Source organism: Nerophis lumbriciformis, linkage group LG20, assembly GCF_033978685.3.
Source record: "Nerophis lumbriciformis linkage group LG20, RoL_Nlum_v2.1, whole genome shotgun sequence".
Lineage (NCBI taxonomy): Eukaryota > Metazoa > Chordata > Actinopteri > Syngnathiformes > Syngnathidae > Nerophis > Nerophis lumbriciformis.
The window spans coordinates 7,604,350-7,611,990 of NC_084567.2; the positions used below are offsets into that span (position 1 = coordinate 7,604,350).

The 7,641-nt window shown below is 40.7% G+C and overlaps 2 protein-coding genes across 2 annotated transcripts in view; one reads left to right on the plus strand and one right to left on the minus strand.

Annotated features, from left to right (window-relative positions):
* LOC133619862 (uncharacterized) overlaps window positions 1-7,641 on the plus strand; it is a 498,075-nt gene that overhangs the window by 356,354 nt on the left and 134,080 nt on the right. The window lies entirely within an intron of this gene.
* LOC133619284 (uncharacterized) overlaps window positions 1-7,641 on the minus strand; it is a 360,072-nt gene that overhangs the window by 226,155 nt on the left and 126,276 nt on the right. The window lies entirely within an intron of this gene.

Sequence of the window (7,641 nt, forward strand, 5' to 3'; positions counted from 1 at the left end):
ATATATATATATATTATCTACATCCTGAAAATATGCAAACAAAACTGTGTTTAGATAATTGATACTTCAAACTTGCATAAATATAACATGAATATAACATAACTTGGCTTCTGAGAGCTTCAAAATGTAATGAATAAAATGCTAAAGTTGTTGATAAACAAGCAATTATTTTAATAATTAAATATGGTCATTTTAAATTAATTGTTATGATCATTTAAAATTAATTATTTCAAATATGTTTATTTTAATGTATAATTATATGGCTGGATGTAATAAGGAGTCAGAAAAAATACAAATAAAAATACAATTAATTTTGATGTTTTTAGCAAAAAAAATTTAAATTAATATATTTATTTTTAGGTAAGATAAACATAATAATACAATTTATCTCTAGTCTGGATGATTTAGTTCTTGTCACCCTGTTGTCCTCCCGTTGTGAAAAAAGGCTGTCCTCACTCAGGTCCGCATGGATGGAGGGGGCGTGGCCTCCAGCTCCGGCTGAAAATCGGGAGATTATCGGGAGAATATTTGTTCCGGGAGGTTTTCGGGTGATGTGCTGAATTTCGGGAGTCTCCCGGAAAATTCGGGAGGGTTGGCAAGTATGAGATAAAGTCTAAAACTGGTCTGGTCCGGCACGGCCGAAGGCTTGAAGGATGGCCGGATAAATAAATACATGGTTATATACATACATCAGGGGTGTTTCATAGGTTGTTTAAAAAAGTATCAAAATGCATATATTTTGAAAAAAAGTAAAGAAGGAAACGGAAGTGTCCGACTATTTGGCGCATGCGCAAACGGACGGTGCAGCTTGACTTAAGTGGCGACCAAGATGGAGGACCGAGTGGTCGTGACTTTCGAAAGAATGTTCAAATTAAGGAGGTAAAATCGATATAGATGGTAAAACATTTGCCATTTCTTAAGCCTACGAAAACGGAAGTTGTGTTTGGAGCCTTGGAGTGTTATCTGACGTGAAGATTGAAGACGTGATGGAAGATGGACGACTACTGCTATGCTAAGATGGCGACGTCCGCTAAAAGAGAACATGAAAGAGAATCAACTTCCAGCAAATCACCAACGGAGATAAAGACGAAAGATGAAGGTGAGTCAGTTGAAATGTCGTAATGTAAAGGGGATTGTAAGGCCCAAGAAAGAGCCTCGATGAGTGACTGGTCTACATTGTTGAAGAATGTAAACAAAGAGCCGCCATGATTGTTAGCTTGAAGAAGGAGATGAAAGAATGCACATGTTTAAAGTTAAAGTACCAATAATTGTCACACACACACTAGGTGTGGCGAAATTATTCTCTGCATTTGACCCATCAACCTTGATCACCCCCTCGGAGGTGAGGGGAGCAGTGAGCAGCAGCGGGGGCTGCGCCCAGGAATCATTTTTGGTGACTTAACCCCCAATTCCAAGCCTTGATGCTGAGTGCCAAGCAGGGAGGTAATGGCTCCCATTTTTATAGTCTTTCGTATGACTCTTGGAAATTATTTGGATGTCATAGCCTTTCGACAGCTGCTCGTTTGGTCTGTTTTTATTTTTTGAGGTACATGGGTTCCCTCCGGGTACTCCGGCTTTCTCCCACCTCCAAAGACATGCACCTGGGGATAGGTTGATTGGCAACACTAAATGGTCCCTAGTGTGTGAATGTGAGTGTGAATGTTGTCTGTCTATCTGTGTTGGCCCTGTGATGAGGTGGCAATTTGTCCAGGGTGTACACCGCCTTCCGCCCGAATGCAGCTGAGATAGGCTCCAGCGCCCCCCCCCGCGACCCCGAAGGGAATAAGCGGTAGAAAATGGATGAAGGTAACATTAGTATTTTTGTAACATTTTAAAGGGGAACATTATCACAATTTCAGAAGGGTTAAAACCATTAAAAATCAGTTCCCAGTGGCTTATTTTATTTTTCGAAGTTTTTTTCAAAATTTTACCCATCACGCAATAGCCCTAAAAAAAGCTTCAAAATGCCTGATTTTAACCATCGTTATATACACCCGTCCATTTTCCTGTGACGTCACATAGTGATGCCAACACAAACAAACATGGCGCATAGAACAGCAAGCTATAGCGACATTAGCTCGGATTCAGACTCGGATTCAGACTCGGATTTCAGCGGCTTAAGCGATTCGACAGATTACGCATGTATTGAAACGGATGGTTGTAGTGTGGAGGCAGGTAGCGAAAACGAAATTGAAGAAGAAACTGAAGCTATTGAGCCATATCGGTTTGAACCGTATGCAAGCGAAACCGACGAAAACGACACGACAGCCAGCGACACGGGAGAAAGCGAGGACGAATTCGGCGATCGCCTTCTAACCAACGATTGGTATGTGTTTGTTTGGCATTAAAGGAAACTAACAACTATGAACTAGGTTTACAGCATATGACATACATTTGGCAACAACATGCACTTTGAGAGTGCAGACAGCCCAGTTTTCATCAATTAATATATTCTGTAGACATACCCTCATCCGCTCTCTTTTCCTGAAAGCTGATCAGTCCAGTCCAGTTGGAAATGCATCTGCTTTGAGTGTCGCAGGATATCCACACATTCTTGCCATCTCTGTCGTAGCATAGCTTTCGTCGGTAAAGTGTGCGGAACAAACGTCCAATTTCTTGCCACTTTCGCATCTTTGGGCCACTGGTGCAACTTGAATCCGTCCCTGTTCGTGTTGTTACACCCTCCGACAACACACCGACGAGGCATGATGTCTCCAAGGTCGAAAAAACGGAAAATAACAGAGCTGATTTGACTCGGTGTTTGTAATGTGTTTGAGAAAATGGCGGATTGCTTCCCGATGTGACGTCACGTTGTGACGTCATCGCTCCGAGAGCGAATAATAGAAAGGCGTTTAATTCACCAAAATTCACCCATTTAGAGTTCGAAAACCGGTTAAAAAAATATATGGTCTTTTTTCTGCAACATCAAGGTATATATTGACGCTTACATAGGTCTGGTGATAATGTTCCCCTTTAACAATGTCTTTGTAATGTTCTTTATGTCGTGTCTTCAAGTGATTAAAAAAAAAGAATCGACGTGTTCAAGTCGCAAGCAACGACTCTCTTGTAGCGTGTTTTACAGATAAGCCTACCTTGTTTTATCGGGGTCTGATTTTTTTTCAATCCAAACAAAGGACTTCCTCTTAATGACACCAATTCCCCTTCAGGGTTTGTTGTTTTAGCTTCCATTGTGGTCTCTAGGCCCTGGGGAAAAATGAAACCACCAGTCTTGGAGAATGTTTGTCATGTCTGTGTAATCATGTTTTGTTTTAGTCATGTCATGTTTTGTTTTGGTTAGTTATTGGACTCTTTAGTTTCTGGCTTTTCACTCCCTTGTCTTGTTTCCATAGTTACCCATTAGTTTCACCTGTTCCACGTTTGGACTCATTTTGCACTCTTGTTTGTCACCATAGCAACCCATTAGTTTTCACCTGCCCTCACGACTCACGCACCTGTCTTTAATCATGTCACTATTATTTAAGCTTCCAGTTGCCAGGCTGTCTGTCTGGCGACATCATACCCCTGTCACACTCTGTTTACCTCTGCATACTTCATGTCCTGTCCAAGTAAGTTTTTTTTTATTCATGCCACAGTTAGCGACTTTTGTTCATGTCCTTAGTTTTTGGCCCACGTGCAAGTATTGGTTTCATTTGTCAAGTTTGTACTTCCACCTTGTGCGCACCTTTAGTTTGTTCTTTTTGTTATAGTAAAATTAAATATGTCTTCACCTTCACGCCATGTCTGGTCCAAATGTTCATTTGCACCACGGGAGAACAAACCACGCCATAGTCCAAGTCTTGACAATGTTCAAAACAGTTGTTTAATTTTGTCGAGAAAATAGGTTGATTGGCAACACTAATGTGTCCCTAGTGTGTGAATGTTGTCTGTCTATCTGTGTTGGCCCTGTGATGAGGTGGCGACTTGTCCAGGGTATACCCCGCCTTCTGCCCAAATGCAGCTTAGATAGGCTCCAGCACCCCCCGCAACCCTAAAAGGGACAAGCAGTAGCAAATGGATGGATGGATGGATGTAAGCCGATAACAGATATGATACAAAACAATAGTCATTTCAAATGGCAACTTTCTAGATTTAAAGGGGAACTGCACTTTTTTTTGGAATGTTGCCTATCATTTACAATCCAAGTGTCAAACAAGAATATAGACAATATAGACAAATACATATGTTGTTTTTCTAATGCATTCTAACTCTCAAATGAATGTTAGTAAGAGTCAGCTAACAATGGAGCCAATTTGAGTCGCTCTATTCCACCTATAAAGCGCTCTACAAACCTCCACCAACTTTGTATATACACACTGTAATGATGTGTGTAATGCAGTGACAGGCACCTTAATACTAACATGTGATATTTACATAGTTTGGGCATTTTAGGCATATGGCGGCGTATTGATTACATAGACGCATCACAATGTTCGCTTTTTTTCCCGTCAACAACAACAACACTACTAATCATGGCAGACTTTGTGAGTGACAACAAGGATTACTTTGGGACAAATGGTAATTCAGGAAGTTATATTTATGAGCCTGAGTGTGAGAAGGATGAGCTGCAAGATTTAGAAGCTGTGTGCTAAACAGATCCAGCTTCAGTGAAACATTAGGCTTCATGCTAAACTAAGAACTCATACATATTAAAACAAACATTTACTGTACATTGTCTGCTCTCACTGCTATGCCGACTGATAGGGTGTTCACATGTTCCTGTTTAGATGAAGAATCAAATATAATCCATCCGTAAGTTAAAAAAAGATGACCATAAACAAGCTGTCTTTCTTGCCATCTCCGGTTCTAAGTTCGATGTCAAAGTTGACTAACTTTTCAGTTTTTGGCCACAACCTTCTACTATCCAGTTGAGAGGCATAATTTATTATCTACAATTAACTTTCACTAGCTCAGAGTTTGTGCGGCAGCTCACCGGCTCAATGCGTCATCACTGTAGCGCAGACCTGGGCAATTATTTTGACTCGGGGGCCAAATTTAGAGAAAAAAAATTGTCTGGGGGACGGTATATTTATTTTTAGGAACAGTAATTCAAAACCTCACAATAATGTCTTATTGAATGCTAAAAACTTTAAAAAATGGAATGGAATTTTACATTTTCTACTGAATGAGAAACCCAGAATGTACATGAAAATAAAGAATGTGGGATTTACAATATTAACTATGAAGGATAAAACACTGAATATTGACAACATATGAACGTCACACTCCCTCTCCATCCACATATTTTACAATCAAGCGGAACGCAACAAAAATGCAACGAACAGTGAAATACAAAGGCGAAGGGTAAAAATAAACCCACCTACAATCTGATGCATCTGATACATCACTAAGCTTTAGAACTTTGTTGTAAAAATCTCCTTCCATGTCTGTCCCTGACACCCACATTTCAGGGTCTGGAAACACTCTGTGGAAACGCTCCCCACCCACACTGCCTCATCTGAGCTGCTGTGACTTAGATTACCATAGTAACTAATTAGATGACCATAGTAACTAATTAGATGACCATAGTAACTAATTAGATGACCTTAGTAACTAATTAGATGACCATAGTAACTAATTATATTACCATAGTAACTAATTACATGACCATAGTAACTCATTAGATAGCCATAGTAACTAATTAGATGACCATAGTAACTAATTAGATGACCATAGTAACTAATTAGATGACCTTAGTAACTAATTAGATGACCATAGTAACTAATTATATTACCATAGTAACTAATTACATGACCATAGTAACTCATTAGATAGCCATAGTAACTAATTAGATGACCATAGTAACTAATTAGATGAGCATAGTAACTAATTAGATGACCATAGTAACTAGTATAGATTCCAAGCATTGAAAGACTTAGTATAGTTGAAGACTTACGGTCATTAGAAAACATCACTGCACATCATAATGGCAGCTACACTTTACATCTCAAACATCTTAAAAAAAGGATTTGGGAATGTCCGGCGGGCCAGATTGAAAATTTTAGCGGGCTGCATGTGGCCCCCGGGCCTTAAAGGGGAACATTATCACCAGACCTATGTAAGCGTCAATATATACCTTGATGTTGCAGAAAAAAGACCATATATTTTTTTAACCGATTTCCGAACTCTAAATGGGTGAATTTTGACAAATTAAACGCCTTTCTATTATTCGCTCTCGGAGCGATGACGTCACAACGGGAAGCAATCCACCATTTTCTCAAACACGGAGTCAAATCAGCTCTGTTATTTTCCGTTTTTTCGACTGTTTTCCGTACCTTGGAGACATCATGCCTCGTCGGTGTGTTGTCGGAGGGTGTAACAACACGAACAGGGACGGATTCAAGTTGCACCAGTGGCCCAAAGATGCGAAAGTGGCAAGAAATTGGACGTTTGTTCCGCACACTTTACCGACGAAAGCTATGCTACGACAGAGATGGCAAGAATGTGTGGATATCCTGCGACACTCAAAGCAGATGCATTTCCAACTGGACTGGACAGATCAGCTTTCAGGAAAAGAGAGCGGATGAGGGTATGTCTACAGAATATATTAATTGATGAAAACTGGGCTGTCTGCACTCTCAAAGTGCATGTTGTTGCCAAATGTATTTCATATGCTGTAAACCTAGTTCATAGTTGTTAGTTTCCTTTAATGCCAAACAAACACATACCAATCGTTGGTTAGAAGGCGATCGCCGAAATCGTCCTCGCTTTCTCCCGTGTCGCTGGCTGTCGTGTCGTTTTCGTCGGTTTCGCTTACATACGGTTCAAACCGATATGGCTCAATAGCTTCAGTTTCTTCTTCAATTTCGTTTTCGCTACCTGCCTCCACACTACAACCATCCGTTTCAATACATGCGTAATCTGTTGAATCGCTTAAGCCGCTGAAATCCGAGTCTGAATCCGAGCTAATGTCGCTATAGCTTGCTGTTCTTTCCGCCATGTTTGTTTGTATTGGCATCACTATGTGACGTCACAGGAAAATGGACGGGTGTTTATAACGATGGTTAAAATCAGGCACTTTGAAGCTTTTTTTAGGGATATTGCGTGATGGGTAAAATTTTGAAAAAAACTTCGAAAAAGAAAATAAGCCACTGGGAACTGATTTTTAATGGTTTTAGCCCTTCTGAAATTGTGATAATGTTCCCCTTTAAGGAGAAATATCTCATCGCTCATGGCTGAAACAGAGTGTGTTTGTGTTGTTTGTGTCCTGCAGACGTCCAGCAGCTTATTGTTCATCCAGAAGAACAGCTGCAGAGGCGGAACCCCACCCTGAAGCAGGAGGCTAAGCAGCTCCTCCACATTAAAGAGGAGGAGGAGGAGGAACCCTGGATCACTCAGGAGGGAGAGTGTCTTCTAGGACGAGAGGAAGCTGATTACACCAAGTCTCCACTGAGTATTCTCTCTGTGAAGACTGAAGAGAAACCACAAGTAGACAACGTCTTAGGTCCACTATCAGATAGTGAGGCTGAAGACGAGGTTAAAAAATCTTTGAGCAGCAAAACAGATTGTAAACTTCTCCTTCAGCCGAAGGAGGGGACCTCCACTTTGAAGCAGGGGGCTTTACAGCCCCCTCATTTTAAAAAGGAAGAGGAGGAACTCTGGATCACTCAGGAGGGAGAGGGTCTGCAAGAATCCGATCTCACC